The sequence below is a fragment of the Pan troglodytes genome, chromosome 13 (assembly GCF_028858775.2).
Source record: "Pan troglodytes isolate AG18354 chromosome 13, NHGRI_mPanTro3-v2.0_pri, whole genome shotgun sequence".
NCBI classification, from domain to species: Eukaryota; Metazoa; Chordata; class Mammalia; order Primates; family Hominidae; genus Pan; species Pan troglodytes.
The window spans coordinates 117,903,004-117,921,112 of record NC_072411.2 but is presented as its reverse complement, the minus strand read 5'-3'; the positions used below and the strand labels follow the sequence as shown (position 1 = coordinate 117,921,112).

General features: G+C 37.4%; 1 long non-coding RNA gene across 2 annotated transcripts in view; it reads left to right on the top strand.

Moving 5' to 3' along the window:
* The window catches only part of LOC129143330 (uncharacterized), a 296,072-nt gene that overhangs the window by 260,085 nt on the left and 17,878 nt on the right, over positions 1–18,109 (top strand). For both annotated transcript variants that reach the window (XR_010149875.1, XR_010149873.1), the window contains one exon: positions 13,850–14,438. This is a non-coding gene — a long non-coding RNA (uncharacterized LOC129143330). The remainder of the gene's footprint in view (positions 1–13,849; positions 14,439–18,109) is intronic.

Below are 18,109 nucleotides of genomic sequence, written 5' to 3'. Positions count from 1 at the left end.
TCAAAAGCGTAAACATCTTACGTTGGAGCTCAGGACATAATACCCCAAAGCACGGTGACTTGACATGTTGAATACTGAACGGAAGAAGATTGAACTGAAGGAGATTGGAAAGGCCTTAGCCACAAGGCCTTTCTGTCCCTCACCCACCCTCCTGTTTCTTGCCCAAATTCTCCTCAAAGCAAGTCACAGAAGCTGGAATTCCTTTCCCCTAAGGCACATCATAGAAACTAGAAATCTTCCCCAAAGCAAGTCATAAAACCTAGCAAGGTCACTCTCTTCCTTCTCCCTTCCCCCTTAAAGACACTCATTCCAGAGGGGTCCTGTCAGACCCAGGAGGAAGAAATGCTACACAAAGAGGCCAAGAAGAAGCTGAACAGGCAGGCCCTGCTGGGTTAGACCATATCCTCTGTCCAATCACATTTCTACAGGACTGTCCATCAAACCTAAGCATAAACATGAATAGTTTTCTCTGTATCTTTAGATCTTCTTCTCGAAGCTCCCATATTACCTAAGAATTTTTAATTAAATAAATTTGTTATGATTTTCTCTTGTTAACCTGTTTTATGTTATAGGATATTGACCACTACCCTTATGAAGGGTGAAGAAGGTGGTACACCTTTCCACTCCTACATTAGTAGATATTCTTTTTAAAATCTTTCTGCTTACTACTTTCTGACTACTTTTTTTTTTCTAACATTTAACAACCTTTATATTGTTGATAGTGCATACTACTCATCTGAGTTAAAATCAATCCTTGCTGATGTTATTGTTTGACTGCAGCAGCAACTTTCTTCAACCAGGATCCCTAAGTTCATGAACTTGTGTTCACTTGTGGGGATTGGCACTTAGTGGCACCAGTTCTGCAAGCTCAGGTGGCTTTCTTCCTCTGCTGTTTGCAAAAGCTGGCTGGATGGTTTAGGAGCCTTGACTATTATTTGGATAGTTGTAATGTTATTCACAGAAGAGCAACCTGAGCAAATGGTATTTTATCAAGTGACAAGTATGTTTGCTATAATATACTGAAGACAATTTTCCTTCCTCTCCGTCTCTCTTTTTATCCTGCTTTTGTATAAGAGACTTCTTTTAAAACAAGTGTTTTCTGATTGGAGCATGTTATGGCCAAGAGCCCAGAAGAGGTGGACTTAGTGCACTGAAGTTCTGTTTTCAATTATCTAGTATCCACGAAACCACAGGGTTAGGTTTTAGATGGGCCAATTTAAACGTTTGCCTTTCCAATGTAAATGTATAAAATATAAGCTATTCAGCAGTACTGGGGTCTTTCTCGGTGACATGGGTCCTGTCTCTCTAGCAGAGTGCCCACTGCACAGGCTTATCACACAAACAGGCTTATAGGGTCTTCATTAATCAGTCTGCAAACTGACTACACACCAGGATGTGCAACTCATTTTTTTCTAAGCTATCATCCACCACACATATTCAATTTAATATATTTCATTATGCTAATTTTTTAAAGAAGATGATTTTTTTTCTTAGGTCAGCACATTTTCCTAAGACAAGGAAAACCTCTTACTGTTACCAATAGTTTATTAGATTGTTATGTAAGAATTATATAACATTTTAATGTAGGAAAGTGACTTGAGATCATATGACACAGAGAAAAGGAGGGGTAGAGACAATGGAAAGCAGAGAGAGTGAGAGAAAGGAGAAGCAGAAAGAATAAACAAGGAAAAACTCTATGGCTTGCAGAGCACTGATAAAAGCAATAGTGTGTGGATCTTATGTTGGGCCCCACCCATGTTGGAAGCTCATGAAGTTAGCTTTGACAGCATTAGAACATGCTTCTGCAAAAGTTGACCTAGCTTTTTTATTTGCAAAAATGTCCAGTGTCGGCTTGTAGTTTTATATTCTCTCTCCTCCTTCTCCCTGCTTCTCTCTCCCTGCCCAAATTTCTGAACGTCTATTTCAGGTCAGCCTACTGGTAAGCTGCATGAACGTCACAACATTCTTTCACAGGTTTCTCTTGCATTAGAAAGAACAAGTAGTTTGAGTCACATGTCATTTAAATCACCAGTATGTCTTAGAGCATCCATTTCCTCAAGTGTAATGGAGATGATAATAATACTTATCCTATTGACCTCAGAGTGTTGCTTAGAGAAGCCAATGGTTATAGTGAAATTGTCTGTAAATGCTACTGTGATATTCACATTCTCAGTTATATTACTATATTACCACTATTAATAATGAAACAATGACTGAAACCTCATTTATTTCAGTTAGCATTGCAATATGTGGTCCTGCGTTGCTCTGTCCAATATGGTAGCCACTATCCAGTGTGGCTATTGAAATTAAAATGATCTTAAATTAATATTAAATGATATAAAAGACAATACCACAGTCACACTAGCTACATTTTAAGTGGTAATAACTACGTGTGTCTAGTGGCTACTTTATCAGACAACATAAATATTAGAACATTTCCATCAATGCAGAAAGTTCTACTAAATAGCACTGGTCTGAAGTTTTAAGGGATGGAATTTCAATCTGCTAAAATACAGTATTATATACAAATGACTTTCCTAACTAGTAGTCTGTACCTGTGCATTAAAGGGGATTCAAATTCTTTTTACTAAGTTTGAAACTCAGCTGTGGTCCATGTAAGAGCAATCAAAAGCTCATGTAATTATTTTTTTTAAAAGTCAGTTTTCTATTAGCTCAATGCAACAAATTCTGAAGTAATGAAATGTTCTATACACCGTAAAATGTTATTCTCTAGCTTTGTTCAGTGGAAACTCATTTAAATCTAATTTACTGTGACTTGGAATTTAAGACTTAGGATGAGATTAATGAGCTGCTTTTGGTTACATCATCTTCATGAATTGTCCAGTGGAGTCTACACTGAAGTCACTCAGGACAGGTCAGCTTTATTCCCTTGTTGGCATAATGGAATGCTTGCTCTTTCCAAGTAACTTACCATATAACATAACAGATCACATGAGGCATGCAGCTGGCATTTCTCACCCACTGCCTTGGCCAGCTAGCATGACTGTTCAGATGGAGTGTTTTATGTAGCACAGGATGCCTGAAGGAGAATTTAAGAACCAATGGGAATCAGACTCAGGTCATAAGGCTGATACGCAGAGATAGTCTCCTTTGCCTCATACTTATGTGCTGTTTAATACTTCCTTATTGCCTGTTTAGATTATAAGTATATGAGGTGTCAGACATTTGTGAACATCGTTTCGGGTTACAAATTAGTGTCTTTGGTAACAACTCATGCTTTAATATTTCATATATATATATATATATACACACACACACACACACACACACATTTAAAATCCATAAATACCAATGCAAGATTTCTGACCTTTATGTTTTGACTGTATAACAGAAAACTGACTTCTACCAGAAGGGAGACTCAGATAATGTCCCTATCCATTTGTAGACCTCACGCTAGAGGTCCCGTTCCATTGAGTCTATGATCTGAGAGATCAGTGAGGGCCGAGCAGAATACTGGGTTCAGAAGGTGGAATACAAAAGGGACTTGATGTTGACTTGAAACAGGAGGTCCTGTTCTTATAGGGGCCAGGGAACCGAAGAATTCAATCAGGGGGCTTCAGGAGACGTTTGAACTAAAGAGGATATGGTGGAGAAACACAAGTAATAGGGTATTATTACAGAAGACTCTGCCTTATGAGCGAGGAAGAGGAAATGATGTGAGGAGATCAATGCAGCCTATGATGATGGTCTTGGCTATTACCTTTTGCTAAAGAAGAAAGAAGCATGAGAAAGGTATAGACAAAGCAGAGGAATCTGGCGGGATTCCATGAGAACCTGAGATGATCGTTCACTGGTGGAAAGAGAAGCCAGCACCAGAGAAAGAAATTTGAGGTTGGCAAATCTTGAGGCCAAAGAAGATAACTAGAAAGAAGTAATCTCGGAAAACTGACTAATACCAATGACAGTTCGCACTCTGAATACTGATGAGGAAAGGCCAGAGGTTAAAATCAAGGATAATTTCAGCTCTCTCATTCTTTCTTTCCCTTCCCTTCCTTTTCCTTTCCCACCTTCCTTTCCCTCCTTCGTTCCTTCCTCCCTCCCTCCCTTCTTTCCTTCCTTCCTTTCTTTTCTTCCTTCCTTCCTTCCTCCTTCCCTCCCTCCCTTCCTTCCTCCTTCCCTCCCTCCCTTCCTTCCTTCCTCCCTTCCTCCCTTTCCTGCCTTCCTTCCTCCCTTTCCTGCCTTCCTTCCTCCTTCCTTTCTTCCTTCCCTCTTTCCTTTCTTTCTTTATATATTTAGATCTACTGGATATTATACATCATGGAGACATAATGATGTGAAAGTCATGAGAAGGAATAATACAAACAGTCCACCGTTAAGCTGGTAGAACAGCAGTTTTACACCGCTAGCCGGTTAGACCTCAAAGATTGTTGACTAAGTCAACAAGGGAAGGAAAGAAAATGTCATGAGAAACACGGATTCATATTTTTTGCAGTTCTATTCATCAGCAAATGACTAAAACTACTGTGTTAGCCAGGATGGTCTCGATCTCCTGACTTCGTGATCTGCCCACATCGGCCTCCCAAAGTGCTGGGATTACAGGCGTGAGCCACCGCGCCCGGTGGGCGCCTGTAGTCCCAGCTACTCAGGAAGCTGAGGCAGGAGAATGGCGTGAATCCCGCGGGGCGGAGCCTGCAGTGAGCCGAGATCGCGCCACTGCACTCCAGCCTGGGCGACAGCGAGACTCCGGCTCAAAAAAAAAAAAAAAAAAAAAAAAGGGACTAAAAATACATTCTAAATTCTGCATAAATAGTTAACAATTGATTTTGTTCCCAGGTTGACCAGATTTAAAGAAAGAAGAAAAATCAACTTTAAAAAAACAAAACAAAACACCAGACCTCCTAAGGAATCACTTAAGCATTTTTGTTTTGAAGGAAAGATTCAATAGAGATGAATTTCTCCTAGTTAATAAGACACCTTGACCCAGAAAGAAAATTTTAATGAAGGCAAAAGCAAAACCACTCTGTCATAAAGAATACTACTAAACATTTAACGAAGTGTTATCTTGACAAATGTTATAAAGATTTGCGTATTCACTTAAAAAAAGCTGGGTATATTCAATTACATGTATACATTTCTTAAATAATTTTAGTTTTAAAGAAGCTGTGATGGTGATGTGAGATATCAAAAAATTATTAAGATTGTAGGATATATCTTGCTTGAAAGTAGAGTTTCTGAGATGCTCCTTTTAATTACAGAGCATGAAGTATTTTAAACACTGAGAAAAGTTCCAAGAATAATATAATGAACACCAAAGTAACCACAACCCAGATTATCCTTTTAAAAATAAAATGTGGCACAGTATGGAGATTTCTTAAAGAACTAAAAGTAGATCTACCATTGGATCCAGCAAAATCCATGGCTGGGTACCTACCCAAAGGAAAAGAAGTCATTATATCAAAAAGACACCTGCACACATATGTTTATCACAGCACAACTTACAATTGCAAATATACAGAACCAAGAGCAACATAAGTACCATCAACCCATGAATGGATGAAGAAAATAATAATGTTGTGTATAAAAAACTGCATGTGATATAGTGCTCCTGGTACAATGCTTTTTGTATAAAGTTCAAAAGCACATAAAACAAAACTTAATATACGTGTATGTGTGTATATATATAACAAAAAGCACCTAAAACAAATATATATATAATATATAACAAAAGCACATAAAACAACATATATAAGTTAAGTTATATATGTATATATTAAGTTTTATGTATGTAATATATGCATATATAACATAATTTTATGTACATGTGCATACATTTATATATATATATATATATACACACACACACACACATCATGGAATACTACTCAGCCACAAAAAAGAATGAAATAATGTCTTTAGCAGCAACTTGGATGGAGCTGGAGGCCATTATTCTAAGGGAAGTAACTCAGGAAGAGAAAACCAAAAATCATGTGTTCTCACTTCTAAGTGGGAGCTAAGCTATGAATTTGCAAAGGCATACGGCATGGTATAATGGACACTGGAGACTCAGAAGAGGAAGGATGAGAGGTGAGTGAGGGATTTAAAAACTACGTATTGGGTACAATGTGTACTACTGGGATAATGGGTGCACTAAAATCTCAGGCTTCCCCACTCTAAAATTTATCCGGGTAACCAAAAACCACTTTTATCCTAAAAACTATTGAAATAAAAAATATATAAAATAAAAATAAATAAAACATGGCAGATACAGTTGAAGCCCCTTCATCACCCTTACTGGTTCCATTCCTCTCTCTTCCTCCTTAGAGACAATTCTGTCCTGACATTGAATATCCTTCCTTTGTATCTTTATATTTTTACCACACATATTTTTTAAAAATCTATAAACAATATTAAGTTTTGTTTTATGTGCTTTTGAACTTTATACAAAAAGTATTGTACCAGGAGCACTATTTCACATGCAGTTTTTTATACACCACATTTTCTTTTCTTTAAGCTCGACATCTATGTATCATCTCTAGTTCATTTGTTTTAATTGCTAAATCATATCTCCTTTTGTATAAATCGACAACTCCTTCAACAACAGATACTTATTGAGCATTGTTGTAGGTACTTAGGATACAGCAATAATCAAAACGAAGATCCCTGTCCTGGAGGAACTTACATTCTAGTGAGGGAATTTAAGACAATTTTTACAATTAACCTAATAAGCAAATTATATAGCATGTTAGATGTTGTAAATTGCCATAAGAAAATACAGAGCTGATTAGTATGGTTTGGGGTGTAGAGGGTGGGATGAGAAAAAGTTGCAATTCTCAACAAGGAAGTTCAACATGGGCCTTGTATTGTTTTGTCTGGGACCATGTTTATTGGTAGAGGTGAGAGCAGGCATTGTTTTTGTTTTATTTCTGAGTTCTGTGAAATGCCCCTGAAGTTTCACCTTTATATATGTTAGCTATAATGTTTAGATAATTCCATTTCTTAAAGGAAATTTTTCTTTGTTCTTTGTTTGCTGAGCATTTTTTAAAAAATTATAAACAAGTTCTTAATGTTACCAAATCATTTTTCCCCTCCAATTGAGATAATCACAAAATGTCTTTCCTTTCCTTTAATCTGTTACTGTAGTTGATACATACCTAGAGTTTCAGCTAGTAAGCTATTTTATCACTTCTGGAATAAACTTCTCTTTGTCATAATGATATTTTAAAATACACTGATGAATTTATTTTACATGACAATTAACATGATATTTAGATATTTTTAAATCTTTTTTCTTTTTTTGAGACAAAGTCTCGCTCTGTCGCCCAGGTTGGAGTGCAGTGGCATAATCTTGGCTCACTGTTACCTCCACCTCCCTGGCTCAAGTGCCTCAGCCTCCTAAGTAGCTGGGATTACAGGCATGTGCCACCATGCCCAGCTAATTTTTGTGTTCTTAGTAGAGACGGGATTTCACCATGTTCTCCAGGCTGATCTCGAACTCCTGACTTCAAGTGATCTGCCTGCCTCGGCCTTGCAAAGTGCTAGGATTACAGGCATGAGCCCCTGCGACCAGCCAACTTAAAAATCTATGCTTATGTATGAGATTGTTCCATAGATTTTGTGTGTGTATGCTGTTTGTGGTCAGTTTTTTTGTTTGTTTGTTTTTGTTTTGTTTTTTTGAGATGGAATTTTGCTCTCGTTGCCCAGGCTGGAGTGCAATGTTGCGATCTTGGCTCACTGCAACCTCCGCCTCCTGGGTTCAAGCAATTCTCCTGCCTCAGCCTCCCGAGTAGCTGGGATTATAGGCGTGCGTCACCACTCCCAGCTATTTTTGTATTTTTAGTAGAGATGGGGTTTCACCATATTGGCCGGGCTGGTCTCGAACTCCTGACCTCATGATACACCCACCTCGGCCTCCCAAAGTGCTGGGATTACAGGCATGAGCCACTGCTCCTGGCCTGTGGTCAGTTTTTACGTGAAAGTCATTAAAGACAAAATGAGTTGGGTAGTTTCTCACAGGAATTATCTGTTTATTAAAGGTCTTGGAAAACTTCCTCCAAAACAACCTGGGCCTTGTTTCATTTGATATGGATGAAGGAAAATATTTGGGTTACTGGTTTGATTTTTGTTCAACAGAGTATTAATTTCCTAGGGATGCTGTGACAAAGCACCACAAATTAGGCAGCTCAACACAACAGATGGTTCGTATCTTACAGTTCTAGAGACCGCAAGTCTGAAATCAAGGTGTGGGCAGGTCCATGTGTTCTCTGAAGTCTCTAAGAGAGAATCCTGCCTTACTCTTCTAGCTTCTGTGTCTGCCAGCATCCTTCAGGCTCCTTGGCCTGTAGCCGCATCACTCCAGCTGCACAGCTGTCTACTCCCTGTGTGTCTTCACACAGTCTTTGCTCTGTGTGTGTCTGCCCTCTGTTTCCCCTTTTTATAAGGACACCAGTCATATAATTAGGGCTCACATTAATAACCTATTACCTCTAAAAGACTTCATTTCCAAATAAGGTTACATTCTGGGGTACTGGGGATTCATATTTCAATATATCTTTTTGGGGGAACACAATTCAACCCATAGCAAATAGGCAAATAATTACTTAATTACTTCTTCTTTTTTTTATTTTTATTTTTGAGATTGAATCTAGCTCTGTCGCCCAGGCTAGAGTGAAGTGGCATGATCTTGGCTCACTGCAACCTCTGCCTCCCAGTTTCAAGTGATTCTCCTGTCTCAGCCTCCTGAGTAGCAGGGATTACAGGTATGAACCACCACACCCACCTAATTTTTGTATTTTTAGTAGAGACGGGGTTTCACCATGTTGGCCAGGCTGATCTCGAACTCCCGGCCTCAGGTGATCACCTGCCTTGTCCTCCCAAAGTGCTGGGATTACAAGTGTAAGCCACCATGCCTGGCTAATTTTTGTATTTTTAGTAGAGACGGGGGTTTCACTATATTGGCCAGGCTGGTCTCGAACTCCTGACCTCAGGTGATCCTCCCGCCTTGGTGTCCTGAAGTGCTGGGATTACAGACATGCGCAACTACACCCAGCCGCAAGTGGTTACTTCTTTATTCTTACTTTCTGCTTCCTCTTTACTCAATTTGATGGTTTATACTTCTCTGGAAATTGGTTCATCTAAGTTTCCATATTATTGGCATAAAATTGTAATTTTTAAAATCTTGAATTCAAATATTAGACTTTATTTGTTTTTCCTTTGGTTTTTGTTGATTGATCTTGCCAGAAGTGTGTTTAATTTGTCTTCTCAAAGAATCATTTTTAGATATTCTTAATTTCCTTTAGTATTTTTTTATTCCTTTTTCTTTTTTTAGAAAAAAAAACTTGTCAAAATGGCTTTATTTTGGTAGAAATGATATTCAATAAACTATACATGTTTAAGGTGTACAATTGGATATGTTTTGATCTATGTATTTGTGAACCTATGAAATCATCACCACAATCAAGATAACGAACTTACTCATCACTCCCAAAAGTTGCTCCCTGCTCTTTTGTAATTCTTCTTTCCTGCCGTTCCCCTCTCCACCCTCCCAGGCAGCCACTGATCTGCTTTTGGTCATTTAGAATACTATAAATTGAATTGTATTAATGTTTACTCATTTTGTCTAGCAGATTTCAAACAGTATAATACATTTGAGATTAATCATGTTGAATCTCTGTGTCTTTAACTTCTTTTTCATAATTTTAATCTACTTGTTCCTTCATGCTTTATTCCTGGTGAATTCCTCAAGACAACTTTCCAGTTCACAAAATTGTCACCTGTGTGTAGATCTTTGTCCATCTATTAACTGTTTTAAATCTTAACTATGTTTTTCATTTTAAAGATTTCTAGTTGGCTCTTTTCTCATCTACCTATTATTGTTTTATTTCTGCCTATTTGGTTTCATTATTTCTTGTTATTTTTTATTTTTTCGCATAATTTATCACTCTGAAGAATCTAAGCATATGCATTTTCAGATGTTTTAATCATTTCTCCACTATTTTAATTTTACCTGAATTGAATTAATCTCCCAATAGTTGATGTCGTTGGCTATCTTTCTCGGCATTTTATTTCTTTTCATATATGAGCACTTTGGTTTGCCAAGTCTTCTCATATTACAAGTTCTTTCTCCTCTTATCCCGCTCCCAACATCCTCTTCCTATTTAGGAGTTTAGTACCAGCTTTCAAATGGTCATCTAAGACCTTTTAATCCAGAACCAGTTTAAGGAATGTTGGCAAGTCAGTTACCCAGCCAATGGGTGGCTTGCTTCAATTTCTGTTTGCTAGGCTGTATTTGTGTGTGTGCAAAAGGGAATTTGAAGGCATAATCTTAAAATGCCATATTGACCAAATTGATTTTTTTGTCAAATAAGTGGCCACTTTGAAGATAACTGTTTTGGAGAGGTGATGATATAATTATTTTCAGAATCAAGTCAATATTAGAATTTCTAAAATAAATTATTTCTAGAATTCTATGAAAGTAATTTTCTTTTGCTCATGAACTATCTCCAGAGAACTTCATGTTTTCATTTGCCTCTGTAAGAACAAGATTTCCAATTTCAGTCTTGGTAATTTTGTTTTATAAACCATGGACGAGAGGCCTTATCTATTTCAAGACAATACTGAAACTCATGATATCCAGAAACGTGTAGGGCCTAGTGAGAAGGTCAATTACAAGCATATCTATGTCCACCAGAAATCTATTCGCTGTGAGAATTTTCACTGGAGGATTGCCTGGGCAGGGAAAAGTTTGCTCGGTATTTCTTATTTCTCTAGAATTGTCCTAGAATTAAAGCCAACATGTGATAGACATCACGACGGAGCTCTGAAATGGCAGCACTATACACCCAGGGCTATCTGGGAGTGCAGAACAGGGTGGTAGAATTCTCTTTAAGAGTGGAGGGGCAGGCCTGTTTTAATCCAAGTGCTTCCTTGGAAAAGCAGGTTGCCTGGAATCCAGTACTGTGTCCCTGACTGGGGCGTTTTTCATTGATTCCACAGCTGGAAAACTCCCAGGTATGGGCTTGGGGCCACTGAAATGAACAATTGCACTTAAAGTTTGACTGAGCTTGCCCAGTGATAATTCCCTCTAGACAAGAAAAGTCGTATGAAGACTGCTTGCTAAACCATCCCAAGCTAGGTCCAAAGAAATACAGAAATTTAATTTTTGAACATTTTCATCTGAATTAAAACCTCTTGGGTGATACATTGGAAAACAACATTTCTCTACAGTGAAAATGTGTTTGGCAGCCCCTCTATATACAAAGTTCAACTTTAGGGCAAAGAGAAAAAGATATGATGTAATCAGGTCAAATTATTGGTTACAGAGAAGAGTTCCCTGGTTTGGACCTCGTCTGTTACATGAAATAGATATTAGATCTTTTATACTGCCAGTGCCATTTTAAACACAGCAATTCTTTATTCTAAATGTTTTCACCTTGAAGATCTCTCCCCATGGTTTCTCATTTGTTTAGATATTGCTATGTAAGACACACAATAACATCAGTGAAGGCAAGGTTGACTCCTATTCAAAGGATTCAAAATAAATAAATGAAACTAGTTCTAGAAATATAGGGGTATTTTCTAAATTCCTGGGTAAAGAGGAGTAGGGGTGAGAGGGAAAGAGGTAGAGCAGGGATCCCTCCAAATAAGAGTTTAGGTGACAGAGAGATGAATGTGGAGATTCTACTTTTCCTCTCTTTTCGCATTTTCTCTTCACTTAATTGAAACTTTGTAAATCTCAAAACTCATTCGTTCAGTCTTTCCACCTAGAGCACAAGGCATAGACTAACATTCATGTTTGCTGGGTATGACCTGCGTATGTTTTTGACAACTTTTGAACCACATGAAAAAATCAGAGCTTTCATTTAAAAATCAAGATTTTTAACTTCTCATAAAAAAATCAGATCTAGCAGGCCAGGCATGGTGGCTCACACCTGTAATCCCAGCCCTCTGGGAGGTCGAGGCAGGTGGATCAACTGAGGTCAGGAGTTCGAGACCATCCTGGCCAACATGGTGAAACCCCGTCTCTACTAAAAACACAAAAATTAGCCGGGCATGTGGTGGTGGGCACCTGCAATCCCAGCTACTCGGGAGGCTGAGGCACGAGAATCACTTGAAACTGGGAGGCAGAGATTGCACTGAGCCAAGACTCGCCATTGCACTCCAGCCCAGAGTGAAACTCTGCCTCAAAAAAAAAAAAAAAAAAAAAAAAAAAAAAAAAAAAAAAATCAGATCTAGCTATGCTGGGTCCATCATTCAAGGCAGCAACTAGTGGCCTTTAGGTAATGGAAGAAGTGCTCCACTTAGCCACAGTTCTAACCTTGCTTGCTTCCCTTGCTATATTAACAGCTGGGTCCTTTAAGCATTTGCACTAGTAATTCCTTGTGTAAAACATAGTATTTTCTGTGTTCTTATTTGTTCATTCAATAAATATTAATCGAGAATCTCTGTTCTAAGAGCTGAGGGTAAAGCAACGAACAAATAGATAAGTTCCCTGCCCTCAGAATGCTTACATTCTAGTAAGGAGGGTCAAATAATAACAAATAAAATATATTAAATGATGTTAGATGAAAAGTGTCATGAAGACAAATAAAGCATGATGTGCCAGACATTCTTACATCCACTTGGACACGTAGGAGGATGACACTTCCCTGCCCACTTGTAGTTTAGTGTGGCTTTGGCCAATGAAATGTAAGTGGAAGTGATCTGTGTCATCTTTGGGTAGAAATCTTTACTTCATGGCCTTGACTGTCCACCACACTTTCACTTGCTATGCAAGGTGTATTGGTTTATACTGATGAGGATTTATGAAGGAGGACTGCCTGGGAGAGTTGCTCAACTTTCGGTAGATTTTTCATAGTGATAAACTTTTTTTTTAAGCCACCAAGATTTGAGGGTTAGCTATTATGGCACTATAACACAGATTATTCTGACTGGAAGCACAGTGAGGAGTCAGGAGTGATAGGAATGGGGTGCTGAAATTGTAGATAGAGCAGTCTAGGAATTCCTCTCTGAAGAGGCAATGTTTGAGAGGTGACTTGATTGAAGCGAATGGATGAGTTCATGGACTGTGTAGAGGAAGACCATTCCAGGCAGAGGAAACAGTACAGAGCTGTGTACATTCTTAGAATATCCACTTGGAAACTCAATGATTTTCAGGTTTTACTCTTCTCCCCAAGGTTTTATTCATACTAGAGTAAATGGGATAGTCAGTAATTAGTATTGCTAGCATTTTGTTCTCCACCTAGAATTTTGTGTTAGCTGTCACCTACTTTCCACCTGATTTCAGCCCATAGTTAGAATTGTGGAATCCATCAATGCATTCGTGTCGATTCTCAGCAGCAGCAAAGGCCATATGGCCTTCATCAGTGTGTTCAGATCTGAGCTTATTCCCAAAGAAAAAAAAAAGGCAGAATAATACGCTCTATTTTATTTTGTTTCCATTGGCCTGTCATGACTCTGTTTCAGAGAAACGTAAAATAAATCAACTCAAAGATAGACAACTTAATGTGTTCTTCAGCCATGAAAATTGTCTTGAATGTACACAATTACTTTTCTCTCAATGTGTTATACCAATATTTCAATGATACTATGAATAGGCACTCTGTTTCCTTATTTGTCAGTGCCATTCAGCTATTCAGTTTATAATAATTTAAATTCTAGTTTTTTTATTTAAACACATAAAAGCAAGTGCTTTTTATGTTCTATTATGCAACTCACCGTGATAAACTATGATTTTGCATCCTTTAGTCCCCAAATTAAATATGAACTGATGATCATAATGATTAAGATAAAATGGGTAAATCCTTTTTAGCTTCCTCTTTCTATTATTTACTATTTTCTTCATTCCTGAAAACACCAGAATTTAATCATTTCTTGATTTTACATTTTTTAGTGTTTAATTTGCATTCTTGGAGCCCAGGAATTGTCTTCTACAAACTTTTCTTCCTAGTACCATGTAAACGTACACAGGAAACGTTCAGAAAACATCAGCCAAATAGAAGAATAAGGAAATTCCCTCACTGACTAGATATTGGTGTTTGATTCTGTCCTGCTTTGTACTCAATGGCTATTTCGGGGTTTCCATTGCGGAAAACTATTTGGAAAATTGCAAGCCACGAGACAAGCCTCTAAGCTACTCCAGGATCATTGAGGACTCTCCATGGGTTCTTATTGTTAAAGAGTTTAACCCCTCAAGCCACTGCATTTTTACTATATGCCTTGAACTACAAGATGTGTTAAGATTTATAGGATAAGGTTCTCATCTCTAAAAACTCATGGTCTCGGTGGAGAAGCAGTATTTACACACATGGAGAAGTTGAGAGTGCTTGAATGTGGAGTATAAAGTGTGCGATATTGACAAGAAGCTCTATGAAAGTTCAGGAAGAGGAGGAGCAAGTGAGGATGGAGATGGACTTTGCAGAATGGAGGAGAGGCAAAGAAACGGTTAGAAACAATCTACATAATGAAAAGTCACTTTTGGGGTAAGGAAATGACATGAAGTTACCTTTCTCTTAACTTTTGCCTAACTCTTAATCAATTATATATATTTAAATCTTAAACTGGGCCAGAAAAGGGGCAAAGTTAAGAATCTTTTGAGTTCCTTTATTAATTTCTTGTTAGTGGTCAAAAAATGAAAATAGCCCTAAATAGGGAAAAAGAGGGAGTGAAGCAGGCAAGATGTTAAAATAGCATAAACATGTGAAGCAGATGGAGAAAATGTGGCCCTATACATGCTTATCAATAATGTTTCACCCAAGAGAGGAAAGCAGGGATACAAGGGAATGATGAAGGTAAGTAGACCTGTCTGGATAGTTTTTCCATATGGAAAATAAGAATACTATGATCTCATTGTCTTATATTTAGATTTCATCCTGGAACGTTAAACAATATTTTGTGAAGCAGAGTACACTAAAATGAATAGCATAGTTAGTGCTAACTTATTTTAGCATTATAATACTACAGACTAAAATAAAGGTTGCACTTTTTCTTCCCCCCTTATCACATGGTCCAGAGGTTCACCTGAGTATACGAGAGTTTAAAAATAAAGCAAATTCTCAGGCTGAGGCTAAGATTCCAATAATGACATTATTATTTAAATTAGGTCAATTAAATTATTTTTCTTCTAACTTTTCCCTGATGTTGGAAATAGTAAGGAAGTTGAAGTTTTCAAAAGTGAGGGGATATACAGAGAGAGGGAAAAAGAAGAAGAGTGAATTATCTGGAGGGCACCAGAGTAGGACACTGGGCAGTGGGAGGACACAGGTCACCTTTGGTAATTGGTCCCCAAATGTGGGAAAGTGTTGAAGAATATCTTTATCTACTTCATAATTCGATTTATAGTAGGACTGACTTCAGGACAGTTAGAAGAAGGGTTAATAAATGAAAACTTAAATATGAGGTAGGCATAAGGCAAATCCCTCCAGTGGTATCTGTCACAGCTTAATGCATAAGTGGTCTCTCCATTGGATAACTGCCAGGGGAGGGAGAAAGGGAGAGAGGGATAGGTAAATGGGAAGGGCTGGCCTCTTGGTTCTTCCTACTAGTCTTATCATTTTTCTGTGTACATAGTGATGGATTCAGAACATCACAAAATCCAGGAACATAGAGAAGGAAGGGTAAGTGGTAATATGGGCAACAACTAGGCAGCAACTAAAGAATAGTCAGAAACCAGCCTGTCAGTCTGCAGAGCAAAGCAAGTGTGCTTTTGTCTGGCCTGAAGCTCAGAGGCTGCTGGCTTTTGGCCCTACTCCTTTGCTCAGAGATGGGAGGGTGGACCAAAAGACTTTTTGACAAACTATTTTACAAATCTCCTACTCTTCTATAGTTTACATATATTTCTCTTGCTAACAGCTTGAATATATTAAAATTTTTTTCAATATATCATGTAGCAAATGGTGAAAACAAGTCACATAAAACCCGTAAATTTTTGAGGACAGACACTGGAATTTGTGTAGGAGAGACCCATACTTTGAATTGCTTGCCATCTGTCTCCACCTATGTGATCTCACCTATACTTCAGACTTGGTAAAACCATAAGTAAACTCACCGTTTTCTTCCCATGGTAGTTCTGTCTACAAAGTTCCCTGTTTCTTTAACGATAATACCAACTTTATCACCGCCTCCCCCCAAAATGGAAGTGCTGTTTAACATCACTGTTATTTTCCCTGTACCACTTCCTATCAGTTTCCAAGTCCTATGGGATCTTCCTCAATACATCCAATATGCTGCTCCTTCTCATCTGTCCTGTGTCATGCTACTGTACGACTTTTCTAAAGGAACAGTTTAAATTGTGTCACTTTGCTGCCCAGTTCTCTGTTCAAAAATTTGCCAAGATTCTCCATTGACCATTAGCTCATTTATATTCTTTTCCGTATTTTTACATGGTATTTAATGACAAACACAGGAATTACTTTTGCACCAAACTAATATTATTGCCATACTTCCAAAAATATTGTAAACCTCAAAATACATTGTTATTTTCCTTTAAACATTTAACTGACTTTTGACAAATTTAAGAAAAAAAGAAAAGTAGTCCTTTATATTTACTCCTATTTTAAATATTTTCATCACCTTATATCTTCCTGTAGATCCAAATTCAACCTAGTATTATTCTTCTTCAATCTTAATATCTCTCTTTAGCACTTCTTGTAGTGTTGGTTTGCTTGTGAAAAAATTGTCCTAGTTTTTGTTCATGAAAATGTGTCTATTGCACCCTTATTTTTGGAAGATATTTTATTGATAATAGGCTTTAAAGATAACTTTTCATTGTCTTCTGTCTTCCATTATTTTCTGATGAAAAGTCAGCTGATTTTCTTGCCTTTGTTCCCTTGTATATGATAAGTCTCTTTTCCTTCTTCTAACTTCTTTGAAAAATTTGTTTTAACTTTGTTGTGCTTAGTTGCATATCTTGCTGTAGTTCACTGAACTTCTTGGATCTATGGGTAGCTGTTTGTGATCAAATTTGGAAAAAATATTGTCCCACATTTTTCCAAATACTTATTCTATCCTATTCTCCTTCTCTCTTCTTTCTTGTACACCAAATACATGCTTTTATACCATGCGATACTGTCCCACGAGTCACTGAAGCTTTGTTATTTTTGCAAATTTTTTTCATTTTATGCTTCAGATTGAATGATTGTATTGACCTGTCTGCAAGTTCAGTGATCTCTTTTGTCATGTCCACTCTATTGTTAATCACATGCAATGAATTTTTAATGTATGATATTGTATTTTTTTTTAACTCTAGGATTTCTGTTTTGTCCTTTCCATGGTTTTTATACGTCTCCTGAAATTTTCTTCTTTTCACCCATTATATTATTTTTTTCATGTAGTTCCCTTAGCATATTTCTAACACTTTCAAGTCTTTTTCATCTAATTCCAATGACTTTGTCATCTGTGAGTCTGTTAATTTTGACTAATTTTACTTTGACTCTAGATAATATTTTCTTATTGACTTATATGCTTAGTAATTTTTAATTATATACTGAACATTGTGGTTGGAATGTTGTAGAGATATGAATTCTGTCCTCTTCCTCTGCAAAGGAGTTGAGTTTTGTTCCAGTAAGGAGTTAAATTAATGGCATATTATCTTGAACCAATGTTGGTTTGCCCTTCAGTCCTAGAGTGAATTTCTTAGCCTTAGAACATAGTTTTTACTCCTAAGACATGGCTCTTCTGTTTTTTATTGAAAGTTTAAAATTTTTACCAAGCTCCTTTAACCTCAAACTCTGTCTCTCCTGCATTGGGCAGCTACTGAAATATTTCTTAGATCTTCAGCATTTTAAGAGTTGTTTTTCCTGCCAAGTTTCCTGGAGTCTCACCTCTCATATGCATAGTTCAGCAGTCAGCCAAAGATTAAGTGAAGTTTATATTGCAGATTTTGGAATTCCCTTTCTATGACTCTTTTTTCTCTGAGATTTTTTTCCCTTAATTTCCAGCCACTATAGCAGTCCCAACTTTGTTCTGACTTCTATAATAAGGGTGTGGTTTTACTTCTAGTTCAGTGGGGCTAAGGATTGCCCCAGTAAGAAAGCCAAGGGTGGATCTCACCCCTTATGGGTGAGATCCAATCATCTCCATTTTTTAGGATCAAATCATCTCCATTTCGGCCTGCTTTTGACTACTTTCTAGCATCTTCAAAGAATTGTTTTTA